Below are 18,923 nucleotides of genomic sequence, written 5' to 3' on the forward strand. Positions count from 1 at the left end.
TAAAACACTCATACTTACATCGTAGATCAGTCGTGTCTAAAAGTATATATTTTTAAACGTATACTGAAAACGCATTAGATATAAAATTAAAGTAATCTAGTAAAAAATAAACGATTATTCATATCGTCTCTATAATGGGGTTTTGGGGTGTTGAAGACTATCCCAGCTACCTAGGGACAGAGGCAGAAGATACTCTACTTTGTCTGTTCACTGATTCTCACCTTGAGAGTTTCCAAAGATTAATACTGTATATGTCACTGACGACAATGTTTTGTGGTTTGTTTTTTTGTAATTTTGCTTATAGGCAGTGGGAATGTATCCTCTCGTTCTCAGTCATCACCGGGGTTCCAACAGGATTACATTGTTCCTGTGAACCATCTATTGGCCTGAAGTTTAACATAAAAAAATGAATGATTGCGTAAATATTTGTTAATTGTAAATATAAAAGAAAGACAAGGATTTTGAAAGAAATCAAATGTTATTTTACACGCAATTTATTCAAATTTAAAACCCTAAAAGATCTACTAAAACACTCCTACTTACATCGTAGATCAGTCGTGTCTAAAAGTATATATTTTTAAACGTATACTGAATACGCATTAGAAATAAAATTAAAGTCATCTAGTAAAAAAGAAACGATTATTTATATCGTCTCTATAATGGGGTTTTGGGGTGTTGAAGACTATCCCAGCTACCTAGGGAAAGAGGCAGAAAATACTTTACTTTGCACAATTTCGGGAAAATAACTCTTTTAATTGATATTTTCTACAGTCACGGACCAAGATGGATGTTTGAAAATAATCCATAATCATGTTCTTGTCATGAGTGAATGCTTCACTTTAATACTGACCCCTAACTGTCAGTGTGTCGTCAGCAGATGTCTTCATACTGACCCCTGATTTGAGATCTTCTGAAAAAAAAAAACCTAAAAGTAGATTAGGAAGCCAGAACGTGTTTGATAAATCAATCGGTTTTGATCGGATCCTGTGAGTCCGACGATGATCCCTCGAGCGACGGATCAGTGGCATCTTGTGGGTCCAATCTTGATCTGATGAGCGAAGAGACCCCCCCCCTTACCCCCCGTGACCCCTACTCTGTGTCCGGAGACCCCGTCAATGGGTTAATGAGCGACGGCTGCTCTGGGCACGCCGGGCCTCGGCCGAGTGACCCGGGCCCGGATGACCACCCTCCGCTCTGACCCTCGTGGTCATCAGTTGAACTGATACATTCTTCAGTCTCTAATCTGGGGTTTGTCCAGCTGCTGCCCTCACGGCTCAGGCCTCACAATGAAATTAGATTTATTTAACTTCTTTTATTGGCACCTGACCATTGAAGCGTCATTTATAATAAAAAATAAATCATGTCACATTTATTTATCGTTGTGAACCTTAATTTCTTCTCCTAATGTTTGGAACATCTTCAGTCGTCAGTCAATGAGTGTCTTTTTAGGCCTTAAATAAAAAATACTGGTTTAAGGCCAGAAAATAAATAAAAGTCATAGTTTGACTATTTCAAGATGATAATAATATTTATTTAATATGATATAATAATATATAATTCTCCTTCCTTTCCTTCATCTTCTTCTTCTTTATTTATTTATTCTTTATTTATTTATATGTTGCTTTATTTAATGTTTCAACCACAATAGATTCCAGTGATGTGTTTAACAACAATGGCAATTATTCTTTCCTTTTTTCTTGCTTCTTCTTCTCCTCCTTCTTCCTCTGCTCCTTCTTCTTCTCCTTTTTCTCATTATCCTTCTTCTCCCTAGTCCCTTCATCTTGTCCATCTTCTTTTCCCCCTCTTTTTATTCTTCTTCTTCTTATTATTCCTTTCCTTCTTTTAGTCTGTGTTTTTTTCCTTCTTGTCCTATTACTTCTCCCTCTTTACTGCCTTATTTGTCTCCTCTTTCTCATATTCTTCTTCTTCTCTTCCTATTCTCCTTCTTTATCATCTTCTTGTCCGCCTTCTTCTTCTCTTCTTTTTCTTTTTTGTCTCCTTAGCCTTCTTCTCCTTACTCTCTTATTTGTCTTCTACATCTTCATTGTCTTCTTCTTTCCTCTACATCTTTCTGCTTTTCTAGCTTCTTCTCTTTCTTCTATCTTCTTCTTCTTCTACTCCTTCTTCTCCTCTTTTTAATTATCCTTCATATCCTTTTTCTCTTCATCTTCTCCATCTTCTTCCTCTCCATGTTCTATTCTTCTTCTTCTTTTTCTCTTTTTCTTCTTCTTGTCCCTTTCCTTCTTCTTATGTGTCTCCTCTTTCCTGTATTCTTCTTCTCCTCTTCCTATTCTACTTTTTTTTCATCTTCTTCTTGTCCGCCTTCTTTTCTTTTTCTGTCTCCCTAACCTCCTTTTCCTTCTTCTCTTCTTCTTCTTCTTCTTCTTCTCCTGCTTCTTCACTATTTTTTATTACCATGCATTGGTTGTCCCTAACTTTACTTATATATATATATATATACATATATATATATATATATATATAATATTAGTATAGTATAAGTATATATATATATATAAATATATATATATATATATATAATATTAGTATAGTATAAGTATATATATATATATATATATATATATATACTTATACTTATACTTTACTTATATATATATATATATATTAGTATATATATATATATATACGTATATATATATATATATATATATATTATTAGTACAGTTAGGCACAGCCAATGCATGGTTATACAATATATATATATATATATATATATATATATATATATATATATATATATATATATATATATATATATATATATATATATATATATAAATCGTGTATTATCTAATTATAATGTGATATTTGTAATCCATTGTTTATTAATTTTCTGCTGCTGATTCTCTTAAAATAAAATCCTCAAATGATCAGAAAAATAAATCAGAAATATTTGGTCATTTCAACTCATTTCATAGTATAAACAAAACTAATAATGATGATTAATAAAGAAACACGTTGAGTTTGAAAGTATAAATCTGGATCTCTTGAAACAATGGTCAGAAGCCGGTTCCTGACGCAGCTGCGGACTTAAGTCCAGCGGGTCGAGGGCCCGTCTTCTGGCGAGAAGCGATTGTTAGCGAAGGACACGGTAATGAATTTTAAAGCGCTTCAGTAACAGCTCTCAGACATGTGGTTTTAGGGTGTAGAGCATGGGTGGGTGGGCGTGCGTGTTGGTGTGTGCGCTTGGGATTTACGTTTGCTGTCTGTGTATCAATGAACGTCGGGGGATATGTGTGCGTTGGATGGGGGAGGGGGAAGTCAGTTGGTGTGTATGTGTCACGGATAAAGACCTAGAAAACCAGCCGGGCTTAGCTGACAGGTGACAAGGGTTGTTGTGAAAGGGGGATTTTGTAATACCAACAGTGAAAGAAGACTTTTCTTCTTGCCAGTGAAGGAAGAGAGAAAAGGACTGGAAGACTTAGAGATCTCACTCATCAGACTGCTCCACCGTCTAGCGCGCTCATTTTTATTCAAAAATGTCCAAAAATGCTAAATCATTCCAAATCGGATTGATCCCTGTGTCAGCGCCTGTGTGGCATTTCTTATTCTCCTCGTCCTCAACTCTGACACATCAGTCAAGGCGCCGAGTGTCGCACAGAGGACGCGTCCAGGGGCTGCTGTAATGGGTCACAAGTGAGGTTTTAAATGGGGGTTTTTTTCACTCTCGGGTCATCATGGGGTCGCTCACGTCAAATATACCATTCTTCACTTTTACACAAATAGCAAACACTGCTGACAAACACTATTATTATTGCCACTTGTACACAATATCCAGGTCTTTAGAAAAACGAATGTTTCTTCCATCCTTGTCAAAAAATCTATCGTTTCTTATTTTCTTGCTTCTTCTTCTCCTCCTCCTTCTTCCTCTACTCCTTCTTCTCCTCCTCCTTTTTCTCAGTATCCTTCTTCTCCTTATTCCGTTTCCATCTTCTTCTCCTCCTCATTCTTCTTATTCCTTTCCTTCTTCTAGTCTGTGTTTTTTTTCTTCTTGTCCTTTTACTTTCTCCCTCTTTACTGCTTTATTTGCCTCTTTCTCATATTCTTCTTCTTCTCTCCCTATTCTCCTTCCTTATCATCTTCTTGTCCGCCTTCTTCTTCTCTTCTTTTCCTTTTTGTCTCCTTAGCCTTCTTCTCCTTACTCTCTTATTTATCTTCTACATCTTCAGTGTTTTCTTCTTTCCTCTTTTCTAGCTTATTCTCTTTCTTCTATCTTCTTCTTCTTCTACCCCTTCTTCTCCTCTTTTTAATTATCCTTCATATCCGTTCTCCCTTCATTTTCTCCATCTTCCATCTATCGTGCATCTAAGAAGAAGAAGTTTCCAGGTTTTTCTCTGCAAAAGTCAAAGGGAAAGTTCATCCTTATCACTCGTTTTCTACTCACCCTTATTTTGAGAGGAATAATCTTTAGAGTTTTAGGCAAAACATTCCATTATGTAGCGTCTGGAGCTCAGCACACTTTAGCCTTGTGTTATCTCTGGGTGACCCGGTGGCCCTTAAACAAATGTGTTGTGTGGTGGAGGTCGTTCACCTTGAACCAGGGGCGACACAAAGGATAACAAAAACGCATTGGTTTTCGGGCCTAAAGAGGGACATTACAGACGAGCAGTATGGAGGTTTTTGGAGGACATGAGGGTAAAGGAAATGTAGACATTTTACACTACAAGCTTTTTTTTTTTTAGACATGTTGGTTTGGAAAATGAAGTTGTATCCTGTTGTTAACCCTTTTCCACGATGGAGTAGGTTTAGATGGAGTTAACTTTTGTTTTTCCACTCTTCTTATACAAGGGAAAGCTTCAACTTTGTGCATTTTGAGACGTTATAAATTGTGGCAAAAAATAGCATTTTTACATCAGTAAGATGGCAATTATTTTTATTTTATTTTTTATGCCTGGTTGTTTGTTAACATGACATTTTTCGATGTCTTTCTAAAATCAGAAAAAAGAAACTTTAGGATTTACAAGTGATTAAAACTAAAATAATGAAATAATAAAGTCTGAAAAATCTCAAAAAGTAATGACAGGACATCAGTCCACTGAAGTATCGTTACAAACATTATTGTTATGAATTTTTCTGTTTTTAGACTCAAATTTAATTTCAAATTGACAGATTGTTGTTGACTTTTCTTTTGACAAACTTCCATACAAACAAGCGGTTGTGGATGTTGTCAAATATGTCTCCTCCAGGCCGGCTCTGTAATTCTGTGTCAGATCTCAAATTCTTGAGCTTATATATATTCAACAGACGAGCATGTCAGCTTCAAAGCATTTAATAGATTTAAAATTTAGACTTGTGAAACTTTCAAACCTCGTGTTTTTCAAGCTATTGTGTGAAAAAAGTGAAGCAAGAAAAAAGTATTTTATAGCGATATGGATCTGTTTGTATAGCAACACACTGCAATGTAGTTTTTTTTTAAATATAATATTAACTTAACACAGTTCAGAAACTGCTTACTTTATTTTTGGAATTAGATTAGTCATATACATTTGATCTTTAATACAATGATTAAAAAAGGAATGTACTTTACATTACCAAATGTAATGAAATAATATTAAATAACTACATTTACATTTAAAAAGTGGTGAGAGTAACATTTTCTTTTCTAATAAATGTACAAATTAACAAGACGTTTGTTATATAAATGCGCACATTTATAAAAAAAAAAAAGAAAAAGCTGATAAAAACAGTAAAAGTATCATATGGAGTTTGAGTTTTAATCATGTTCAATATTTTCAGGTTTATTTTTGGAGTCAATTTGACTAAAACAAGTGTAAAAAAAACAGGCTGATGTTACTTCAGAGAAAATTCTATTTTTTAAATCAAAATAAAACACAGATCAAATATTAGTGATCAATAAAACAAATATTATTTTGTGTATGTCTGTACAGCACCGTGACTGGTTTAATGCATTGCGGAGTAAAACTGAGGATCCTCGCAGAGTAATACCACTTAGCCTTGCCGATTAATATTATGAATACTTGCGGTGCGGCAGAGCTGGCGGGGTAATACTACAAAACCTCGGGGAGTCATACTATGGAGCTTTGCATAGTAATGGTACGGACATTACCGTAATACTACGGAGGCTCAAAGAGTAATACCACGTAGCCTTGTTGTGTAATACTATGGAGCCTGGCTGAGTAATACATCATGGCCTCAGGGAGTAATACTACGGAGCCTTGCATAGTAAAACACTGGAGCCTCGGGGAATAATACTATGGAGACTTGTGGAGTAATACTGCAGAGACTCGGGGAGTCATACTATAGAACCTTGCAGAATAATAGTATGGACCTTCGTGGAGCAATACTAGGGAGCATCGGGTAGTAATACTATGTAGCCTTGCAGAGTAATACACTGGAGCCTCGGGGAACCATACTATGGAGCCTTGCATAGCAAAAGTATGGACCTAAGCGGAGCAATACTACGGATGCTCGCAGCATGGCGGGGCCTCTTGGAGTAATACTATAGCGCATCACATAAACTTTCCAAAATAATAATAAAACATTTTGACAGATTTCTGAGCGCTTTGTCAAAAAAATATAGTTCAAGGTCAGTGGGTACAACCAGAAATAATACAAAGGGAGATTATAAGGCGCACTGTTAAATTTCGAGAAGATTCAAGTATTTGAAGTGTACCTTATAGTCCGAAACATATGGTATTCTTGATTAATGTCACTTGGTTCATGATATTCCGTGAACCTGGTTCAACTGTGGATTGTTTCAAGAATAACTGCCATAATTGGCCCAGCATGGCCACCAGCAGACATTTCCGCGGACAAAAGAGGGAACTGACTAAAACTCTTGAGACTAATCACGAAATCACTCAGTGTTTGTGTGGTCCGGGAGGAAGAACCGGGTCCATAGAGAGGGAGACAGAGGGTCTCCAGCCCGAGTCCGTGTGTGGGAACCACATAGGAAGAAATCCCCGGCTGATCCCGGCCAAGACACTTTGTTTTTCTCTCCTCCGCTCCCACCCCTTTTCCCTCCCTCTCTTTCTCTGCATCCATTTTTGTGTTTTCATTTTTATTCATAGGGTGATCGGGGTGGAGGGACGGGTGTTAAGAAAGCAGGGGGCAGTTTGTGTGTGTGTGTGTGTGTGTCGCGAAGGAAAGGGATTGTCAGGCCCCGGCCGATGCCAGTGGATGAAGGTGCAGGCCTCAGACCAGACCCTTGCCAACAATGGCCACAGTGTTGTTTCGGGGTAGTTGCGTCCAAAAAAACTCTCGGACATTCTTCCCCTATGTTGGGTATAATCACTACTGGGAGGTAGCTCCATTACGGATTACCATATCATTAATAGTATCCATGACTTTTGTTCAAAGGCTACTTGTTGTAATGTTGCCTTGTGGATGACGGCTAATCCGCTGAGCTGCAGCTGTAGGAAAGAAGAGGGGTCGATCCCACCGTCACTCTCTCGCCTCACACACTCTGCGCCCGCAAACATGGAGCGGCATCACTCTGGCCAGGGCCCACGGGGATCAGGCGCTGAAAGACACAAACAACAGTCAAATCCAAAGAGAAAAAGAAACATCCATTCTACATTTCCCAACTGATCCGCTCCTAAAAGCCAACCTCTCTCCCCCCACACCCCAACTACGACTCCTCTCTCCTCCCCTATTCCTGAGTTGGCTCTCGTCCTCCTATCAATGCCCCCCTGCTCTTTAGCACAGGGCTCCTCTCAGATGGTGGGCCCAGATTAGGAGGCGAACAATAACAGTTTTCAATGTAAAATGTGCATCTTGTTAGTCCTTTTCTCTGCTCCTCCTATCTTATGATGGGAGGAGAATGGAGGAGCGTAAGCAGCCATTCAGAAAGTTATCTGTGGGTGTCTTCTTCTCACAAGCGAGTCTTGTTCTCTGGAGGTTGTTTTTTAATCCTTCTTTCCTCTGCTGGATCTCAGACATGGAAAAGTTTGTATTGTCTTATTGTGCTGCTGTTTGCGAACCGATACTTATGGAGGGTTCACTTTAAACTGCAACTAACCAAAAAAAAAAGGCTGAGAAGCTACTTTTAAAGAAAGTTTAACTGATATTATTTTCAATGGATCTTAAAGTTGGCATGGCGGCAGAACGCGCTGCCAACTCCGAGCGCGGCCGATGCCACAATGTTGGTCTCACGACGCCCCTGTTTGTTTTGCTAATGGCGACAAATGTCGGCTGTGAAAACACTTCTCTGAAGAGTTGGCTCAGTGCCGACGACCCCGAAGCATTTAGAGAGGTTAACAAAGAAGACATTTCTCACGTTAATGGAGTTTGATATTTTGTTTATTTTTTATTGAAAGAGATTGTTCCCTTTTTTTTAATGTCACGAAGTGATAAAATCAAGAAAACGTGTTTGTAAAATTTTAAAAACTATTTTTTCTTTAATTTACTTTATTGACCTTTCTTTGTTTATCAGTTTGATTTATTTTTTCACAGTAAATAATTGTTAATTTAAAAGGTTTTTAAATGTTTTAATATCAACTAGTTTATTTATTTTCATTAAGGATTAATACCTGGTCATAATGGTTTAACAGACAGTGAAACTAACATTAACATTAACTTTTTTTACATGTATTTGTCACATCAAGGATTTATTATTGACAACAAAAGCTTCAGCATTTATTTGTTAATGATTAAATCAATAAAACCATTTAACTTTATTAAACGTTTATTGGATGCTGTAGTTTAAGGGCTTTATCGTTTCTTTGACAGATATCAATATTTTTAATTTAATTACTTTTTGCAACAAAGACAAAAATACATTCTTGGTTGAGATCTGTGCTTGTGTTGTTTTATTCTGGGTACTCCGGTTTCCTCCCACAGCCCAAAAACAAAAATAGTTTTTTATTCATTTTTTTCTACAATAATAAGTTTTATAAATGTTGTTTTTTAATAATTTGATTTATATTGTTTATTTATTTTCATCTACAATAACACACAATTAACACAATATTTAATCAAATGACTTTAATTTAAAGTGCAAATCGTCATCCATCCATCCATCCATCCATCCATCCATCCATCCATCCATCCATCCATCCATCCATCCATCCATCCATCCATCCATCCATCCATCCATCCATCCATCCATCCATCCATCCATCCATCCATCCATCCATCCATCCATCCATCCATCCATCCATCCATCCATCCATCCATCCATCCATCCATCCATCCATCCATCCATCCATCCATCCATCCATCCATCCATCCATCCATCCATCCATCCATCCATCCATCCATCCATCCATCCATCCATCCATCCATCCATCCATCCATCCATCCATCCATCCATCCATCTATCTATCTATCTATCTATCTATCTATCTATCTATCTATCTATCTATCTATCTATCTATCTATCTATCTATCTATCTATCTATCTATCTATCTATCTATCTATCTATCTATCTATCTATCTATCTATCCATCTATCCATCTATCTCAAGAAAAACATGTATTGTTAAAATGTACTTTTTAATGTTTTCTCTCATCTTCCTATTCCCAGAACTTTTGTGAGAAAGTTGATTCTCTGAGGATTTTATTCTCTTATTTTGTCTTTTCTCATCATGATTTCATGTATTATTATAATAAAGCTAGAGATTCTGAGCTTGTTATGTTATATCACAACTCCCATAATGCACTGCAGCAGTTAATAGCAAACCTTTAGATATAATAATTGGAATCAACGTAAAATAATAATTAGGTTCTTCCATTGTGGGTCATTGTGTGTTTGTTTGTGTGTGTGTGTGTTGGCTTTGAGTCGATGATGGTGTTGGACACGGGCCCCCTGCTGTGCTGGTCACGTTTGGGTCAGAAAGGCTGTGACCGCTTCACCCGCACACACGATGACCACTGCTTCCAAACGACTGCAGATCTACCCTTGAATTGTTGTCTCACACAGCCGGCGACTGAACATCTGTTTAGATTTGCTTAACTTCTTCCACGCCCCGTTTTTATTGAGGAAAAAAAAAGAGGTTCACGCCATCAACAGTCACACGTAAACATTTATTTGTCGGCTCTTTTTTTTCCACATTCAATCAATTCAGATTCATTCAGTCTCTCCAGACGGAGTTGAGTCCTTCAATATCAGGAGCTGCCAATCAACTTCCTGCCTTTCTCTTTCCGCTGGATCGGTTACTCAGAGGGTGACCTCGGTGTGCGACCCGCGGAGACCCCGGGGCGCCCCCTCCGTGGCCCCGTTCGGGCCTCGGACGTCGGCTAAACACAGAGGAGTGGCCGGGCGACTCGCCGGACAAAAGGCTGAACGCTCCGCACCGGCCCCTCATGAGTCCAACCAAGCGCACGGGGAGCACATTAGGACCTCTGGCTTCTATTTACCCTTTTCATTCTGGTCCCCCGAAGTCGAGGGGTCTCAAGTCTGTCAGGTGGCTTTTGCGCCGAGAGACCGTCTGACCACATCACACACTCCCGGGCCCATCGTGTCACATTCTTCTGGTTCACCTTGTCCGGTCGGATACGTTCTCCTCGCCAGTCGAGCGTGATGCTGCAGAGAAAAGCTTTCAAACGGTCGACGCCGAACGTCTTTAAGAAGTTGACACGTGAGCGCGGGTGATTGAAGCTGAAAAGGTCCTTCGAGGAGATCAGAAGCTGACGATGTTTTTGATGCTGGGAACTCACCAAAGCAGCCTTCTCAGTGAGACACACTGAACCCGAATGAACCAAGAGATTTGAGCCTCTCTCTTTACGAAACTGGGTCCCCGGGTGAATCCATTATAAAATACTGTATGTTTTTCTATCTCTTTATCTTTATTCTTTACCTCAAGTCTCGCCTCTTTCTTCCTATAATGAAAACCCTGTTTGAATTATGGTGCTATGAGTTAAGTTCTAAGACCCCTTCTCTGCCCCCCTGAGTATCTTTGTGCGACTGGGGCCCTAGGACCAGAGGATGGTTAGGGAACGTACCTAGAGCCCTGTTACTTGGCTGTAAGTTTCTGGACACCGAGGCGCAAGGAAAGTGGTCTGAGGTTAGTGGAACCCTTTACCTGGCCCCCTGCTCATGTTCGCAGGACTAGGGACTTGGCAACAACTGGTGTCCAAGGTACCAAGACTGGGTTTTTTTGGGGTTCCGGGCCTAGGGCCCTCAGATTTAGCTGCAAGTTCCTTGATTTGCCCACAAGCTCCTAAAGCCTCTGGGGCTCCAGGACTGAGGAATACTGTCAAGGGACAGTAAAGACCAAGGAAACCCTCTTATTTGGTGGCTACTGTTCCTGGGCGCTCAGGGGCCTGAGAATAGTAGTCTTAGATAAGCAGGTCTTCTGGAACCCTCACCAGGCCCTCTACGCATGTCTGTGGGTTTAGAGACGTGACGATGAATCCCTGGTGTGCCAGGCTCGAAATCTGGGGGTGTTCTCAGACCCTCACCTAGGCATCAGACTTGGACGCAATCCCCTGGAGCCTCTAGGCCCCCCTGGACCATTAGCCATGGCTTCTTTTTCTTCTTTGTTTCAAGAGCATTACCACAATAGTTTCAATGGTTAACCTTCTAAGACTTTTTTTGAGGAATAATAATCTTTAAAATGCAACAGAAGTTGACTCAGGTTTCCCCGTTTGTACAGCGTTCAGCACCTACCACCAGAACCTGGTACCTATGATGCTTTAAATACCGGGACACAAAAACATCTCATTATTCAGTTTCTGTTTTGATGATTACTGTCCTAAATATTTATTATTTTGAATTTAAAAATGTATCTGAAGAAGCATTAGCTTATCACGCTTGACATGTCAAGATGGTTGTTATGTCTAGTTTATTAAAAGGGAAAATTAGTGAAACACAAATTCTATATGAGATAATAGTGTAAAGGAGAAAACAGCCATGCTATTTTTATTTTAGCTGTTGTTTAAGCCATTATAACAGATTGGGGCGCCTTGATCAATGAAAAGTTGATTTAAACGTCATAATCCAAAAGTGTTCCCTGACATTTCTAGAGAATTTTTAATCACCCGAAGAAATGATCTTCATGCAGAATAAAAAACTGCGATTGAAATATGAATAATTTATTGATGTTTCTCAATTTAATCCCGTTATACCGAACAAAAAGTCTAAATGAGTCTTCTCTTTTAGGAGCCTCCCGGTGAACCTCCTCACACCGCGTTGTGTCTTTTACACACAACCTCTTTATTCCGCAGGAACTTCCATGTATGGCACTTTCTTTGTGCAGCCACCATGCAAAATCACCTGATTTATCTCCGGCACGTTGTGTGATGTCACACTGTCTGTGCTGCTGACAAAAGTGGTCCTTGTTGAGGCACGCCGGTTCACCGAAAACCCACCCTCTGCAAAACTCACAGCAGCAAAACCTCAAACACGCTTTCTCAACCTTTTGTCCCCAAAAACAAAGAGGACCAGAGGAGCGCACTCTCTCTTGGCAAATGATGCCTTAATTGTGCAACTTAACAAACCTGCTCTTATTTTCCCATGAATAACAAAGAATGTGGCGAATGTGAGTTTTTTTTTTGTGTTTGCGTTGCTAAACTCAGAGATGGTGCCGAGGTGCTTGAACATCCAGATTAAAAAAAACTAATTAAATAAACATGTTTATAATTTAAACAGTAAAGACGGCATTGATGAGAAAATAAAATTGAGGCGAAAAACCTTATGAAAACCTAGATAAAAGCAATATGACCTTACGTTTTCAAAACATAAAACTGTACCTCGCGACATATTTATTTTGTTAACGTGAAGAATCGATTTACTAAACATTACTTTTTGATATTGTTTACTGATGGGAAAGTCCTGATATAAAGTATGTTTGTCACATTTACTTAAGCACATATGTTGTTATTATAATTGTATTACTGCTGGTGTGAGAAAGGACTGTTAGGATAAAAGATGAACGGGTTGTGAAACTGGGATGGAGATAAAACAGCGAACTAACAGCTCTGTGCTTCAGAAAGGATTCAGAGAGACATTTAAACTCTGTTTAGTTTTACTTTCTCACTAGTATACAAGTAAAATGTGAGTCTTTAAACCTGACCTGATTGTATTCTTTGTTTAAGTAAAAATCAGATTGGCACACTGTCTACTGTCTAGACAGGAAGCGCTCGCGATTTTTAGCCGGAGTACTTCCTGTTTATATGGCTTGTTGTTCTTTAAACATCTGCCACAAACGAGCATAAAATATATACTTATTAAATTTTTTCCAGAACAATTCTTCTCGTCAAGGCTTCAATACAAGATATACGTTACAGACGAGCACTTTAATCAACATTTTATACACAGAAAAAGATTTTTGAGAAATATCAGGTGTACTCGGGTAATTTGGTGCATTCATTTCGTTACTACATTTCAATAACTATTTAATGCAGATTCAGGGATTAATATTTTCATTACACTCAATTTCATTGGTCCTTGTGGCTTTGCAGAGCTCATAGACACACAGCGTTGATTTTGTTAGTGATAAAGTAAAATCAACATTCTCATAACTTTATAAACTTTCACAGAAAATACTGAAAAAAGTCAAAGCTCCCATGCAAATAAAATGAAAGTATGGGTTAACAATGTGTGAAAGAGTTAAACAGATATACTGATATTTTCCCATATTCATTTAAACGTTTACATTTATGGCATCTTATTTCATTACAAACATCATTTTATGTTAAAAAAATAAACCGTTTAGAATAATTGAGAACAAACACACTCATATACGTTTATATACACGTGTATATACCGTATATTCATTCTTTGGGTTGCGTCATTACGTCCTCCACAGTTAAAGGATGAATGAAACCCTGCGAGATGCTCGGCAAAGACTGAGGACGAGAGGATACACTCGACTCCAGAAGCTTTTTAAAGTTGATGTTTGGACATATTTTGGTTTCAAATCAAATGGAAGCAGTAACGACTTCATCAAGAGTTATGTGGTCTGTAAATTCTGCGACACCAGAGTCAAGTACTCGGACAATACTACAAATATATCCTTGTTACTACAGTATCACCACATATCGTATCGTTGCCCCTCTACTGTTAAACCCATTAAATGTAGTCATTCTAAAATAACATTATGTTCATATAGTAGATATGTAATAGAAACATTATTACACAAGTAAGTAAGTAATTTTTATTTATATAGCGCTTTTCCACACCAGGGTCACAAAGCGCTTGAACAATCAAAATAATACTCAATAAAATATATACTTTAAAGGTCAAGATAAAACTGATAACACAACAGGAGTTCCAGAAAACCAAAGAAAAGCCTGAACAAATAAAAAACGTCTTAAGATGTTTCTTAAAAGAGTCACAAGAACGACACATCCTGCTGCCAAGGGTCAGAAAACCTCGGTAGCATCTTCCACTTCATGTCAACAGTTACTACACCCCGGACGGCTTACATGAATCGAGCCACTTCCCATCATGCTGTGCTTCGCTGCTCATTCCTCCGATTAACCGGGAAAAACAAAAGAGTTTGTTTACAGGAGCCGGGGAGCGTGGAGTTGGCGTCCACAGTGGGGCGTTGTGTACAGTATTCATCATATCATCTGCCTCTGACCCGGGTTCCTCTGCCCAAAAAAAATCTTCCGTCGGAGTTGAATGTGTGTTGGGGGGGTTAGGAGGGGGGGGGGGGGGTCGGCCCCGTGGATTTGCATAATCTGGTGGCACTGCACTGGCGAGCTCATAGAGCGTTTGCCAAGTCCAGAAAGGTGAAGCTTGTGTCTCGCTGGCAGGCGGCGCAGACAATGAAACTGAAACTGACACTGTTGGTCGTGGAGCAGGTACCAGGAGAGGTTTTTTTTTTAATCCAGGGATAGTCCCTCCATTCATGCCTAGTCTCCTCTCACTGTGCCCGTCATTCTTCTAGGCATGGCTGGTGCCAAGGCGGTTCGGCTCGCTCGGATGGGAAACTGTTGCTCATGGGTTGGGTCGCCTGCCAAGTTTTGGCATTATTAAGGGGAGCGGAGGGGAAGGGGGGGGGGTTGGGGGAGGTGTACATGGAGGGGGCCCTTTAAACCCTGTGAGATAGTGGTATCTGCTGTGGGAATGATCTCTGGCTGGAGTTTCTTCTCTTGTCCTCCTCCACCCCCCTCCTCCCCTCCGTCCAGCATCCCTCCATCTCTCGGAGAGGTGAGGTCTGCGGCAGGACTGACGGTTGCTCTCACAGCTTGTGTCGTCTTTGGCTGATTCCCAAGAAAGAAACTGTAGCAGCCTGTCTTTATAGCTCCGTGTGACACACACACACCGACACATGCCTGCACACTGACACACACTCACTGACACACACACACACATACACCGACACACGCATGCACACTGACACACACTCACTGACACACACACACACACACACACCGACACATGCATGCACACTGACACACACACACACACACACCGACACATGCGTGCACACTGACACACACACACACACACCGACACATGCATGCACACTGACACACAAACACACACACACCGACACATGCATGCACACTGACACACACACACACACACACACACCGACACATGCATGCACACTGACACACACACACACACACCGACACATGCCTGCACACTGACACACACTCACTGACACACACACACACACACCGACACATGCATGCACACTGACACACACACACACACCGACACATGCATGCACACTGACACACAAACACACACACACCGACACATGCATGCACACTGACACACACACACACACACACACACCGACACATGCATGCACACTGACACACACACACACACACCAACACATGCCTGCACACTGACACACACTCACTGACACACACACACACACACCGACACATGCATGCACACTGACACACACACACACACACACCGACACACACACACACACACCGTCACATGCCTGCACACTGACACACACTCACTGACACACACACACACACACCGACACATGCGTGCACACTGACACACACTCACTGACACACACACACACACACCGACACATGCATGCACACTGACACACACACACACACACCGACACATGCGTGCACACTGACACACACTCACTGACACACACACACACACACACACCGACACATGCATGCACACTGACACACACACACACACACCGACACATGCATGCACACTGACACACACTCACTGACACACACACACACACCAGAACAAACCTACAATCAATGCCAGGGATCAGACGGGACCAGGAATTTGTTTTGTTGACAAAATCCTCAATATCACTCATTTTCTACTCACCCTTAGAGTTGGGATTATTTTCAACGTAATCTGTTCTTTTTTTGGGAGTTGTAGACAAAAATGTTGGTTCATATCACGGTCGGGACTGATTGTCACTTTTCTTTATCAAAAAGATACTTAAAAACATCCAAATGCCTCCAAAGTGCTCGACTGTAACGTCCATCTTGGATTGAAGCCTCAACATGAGGAATTGTTTCGACATTTTTTTTAAATAAATGTATATTTTAATATCATTACTAGCAGACGATCCTGTCCTTCAGGTAGCCTGGGATCTTCCACTAAAAACAAGCTTAAAATATTGACTTATGTTTTGTTTTTTAAATAATTAAAAAATGATAATAAATTAATTTTGATATGTTTTACAGATAGGGTTTGATATTCTTATTCAAATAATTCAATTATATATTTCCCCAATTAATTGTTCTTTTATTCATATTTTTATAAATTCAATATAATAATTTTGTCACACAATGTCAAACTCTATGTGTAAAAAATATGTTCATTTAAATCATTCAATTTTATTACATACATTTTTATTTTTAAAAAAGTAACTAACTCAACCTTTCAATATAGAAATGATTGAATTTTAATTGTTACAAAATGCACGCTTTAACAAAACAAAACTTTAAAGATTCAACATTCAAAAGGTTAAATTCAATTTTGATAACATTAATGTACTTCCATACGAATTGAAAAATGAGGACATTGTTTTCTTAAGTTCAGAAGAAAAGACAACGTGATTTATGTCCCAAAACGTTCAGAAACTGAATGACACAATCGTAATTGTGTAATTACAAGTGTATTACTGCCTAAATGGCTCAAAAACATGCTTCAAATACATTGTTAACAGCTCCGTTCATCACTTAACCCTGGAAAACACGACTAACAAAACATCGAACGATAAGTTTAAACCATGTGAACTTGTTACCGTAAATACATCAAGGAAATCCTGGACAACTTGTTAGTACTATGAATATAACTTCCTAAGCGGCTTTGAGATCAAAAGTCTGTTTTCTTTGCAGCTTCACTCCTGAGTTGCAGGTTTGATTCCTGAGCCATGACCAAACACAAGTGCTGTATCATGGAAATGCATTTTGTTGCTTTGAGTGTTTATGGTGTGTGCGTTTTCTAATAGTGCGACAGATGATTTTAACTCTTCAGTGGAGGTATGCTCTGTCTTGACTCTTTGTTAACCTTCATTGTATAACTTCTCCTTGAAAGAAATGTAACCAGTTCAACATGAAACGTGTCAAGAGATTTAAACGTGATTAAGCAGTTTAATCTGGGGTTTTTTTTCTTAATCATCGTCCACAGAGAACATGATGGGGTTAAATTGAAATTAAAGAAGGGCTGTGTATTGGCAAGAATCTGGCGATACGATAGATATCACGATACATGTGTGACGATAGATAGAAGATATATTGCGGTATATTTACATACTGTGGGATCAATAATACAACATTGTTTCTGAACAAGAAACAACTATTTTCTGCTTTTACAAGGACAAAATAGCAAATGCTTTCTCTAATGAAATGTGTTAGTACTTGTAGGGAAGTCCTTCTCAGAATATTAACAAAAAATGTTTTTTTATTATCGATACAGTGCTATTCAGGCACGTGCAGTCATGCCTTGATTTTCCAAAGTCTGGCTGATGTCTTTAACCATTAAAGTTTAATGTTTGTAAGGGTATTGTTTAGTTTCGCTGATTGTAAATACATCCGCAGTAAAAAGGCAAAGCTTGAGGCACATGCTTATGAGCCTCATCAAACTATGTCACATCTCCATTGAGACGGAGAGACTTTTAAAACTAAAGGAAATAAGGACTTTTACAACAAAGTAACAGAGGTTTGTGTGGCGAAGGAAAGTCACTAGTTAAAGCTAAACTGAAGCCCAGAAACTGTTTTATTTTCAATCGTATAAAAAAGAGATAAGACAAAAAAAAATACAATAGAATATTTAAAAACTACATTTTGGCCTTAAATAAAATATTATTGTTTTTTCTCACTCTTATATTGAATGAAATGTTATTTAATACTCAATATTTACCTTTTCACCATAAGAAACATTGTTCCGGTTTGCGTAATTCTAGCCAATCACGGAAGGACAGTCGCAATATTAACCAATAAGAAGCAACAAAAGGCGAGTCTATCAAAGAAGGCTTTTTCACTCTGGAGCCAAACTTAAATCTGGAGAGTTTTCGCTAAACTTTACTGTAAATTCACCTCAGCAGGAGGAAATAAACGTCTGACTTTCAAATTAAGAGCATGGAATCCTTTACTATCATGGTCATAATCTGTTCAAATCCACATTTGCTAGTCCTTTTTAAATTATTTATTAGTTCATTCATCTATTTTATAACAATTGATTGTTTAAAAATAATTTAGATTTTCAGCAATTTTTAATTGAAAGGTCTCAGATCATTTAATATGGCAGGTTAAATATTTTGAATACATAACTTTAAATAAATTGATAATTAAAACGTAATATTACAGCTATGACTCTTATGTCAATGTAAAAGATGACAGGTTTATGAAGCTATAAATCAATATTCATCAACAATCTGTTCATCAAATGACTGTCATAGATCTAGAGGATGCAGACTAACATCCCACTAAATATCACAACAATTCAATACAGACTTGATGAGAAATTTTTAATTAAATCATATATTTGTTAAATGTCTTATTTATGTGAAGTATGCTGTTGAAATATGAAA

This window comes from Callionymus lyra, chromosome 1 (genome assembly GCF_982586985.1).
Source record: "Callionymus lyra chromosome 1, fCalLyr1.hap1.1, whole genome shotgun sequence".
Classification (NCBI taxonomy): domain Eukaryota; kingdom Metazoa; phylum Chordata; class Actinopteri; order Syngnathiformes; family Callionymidae; genus Callionymus; species Callionymus lyra.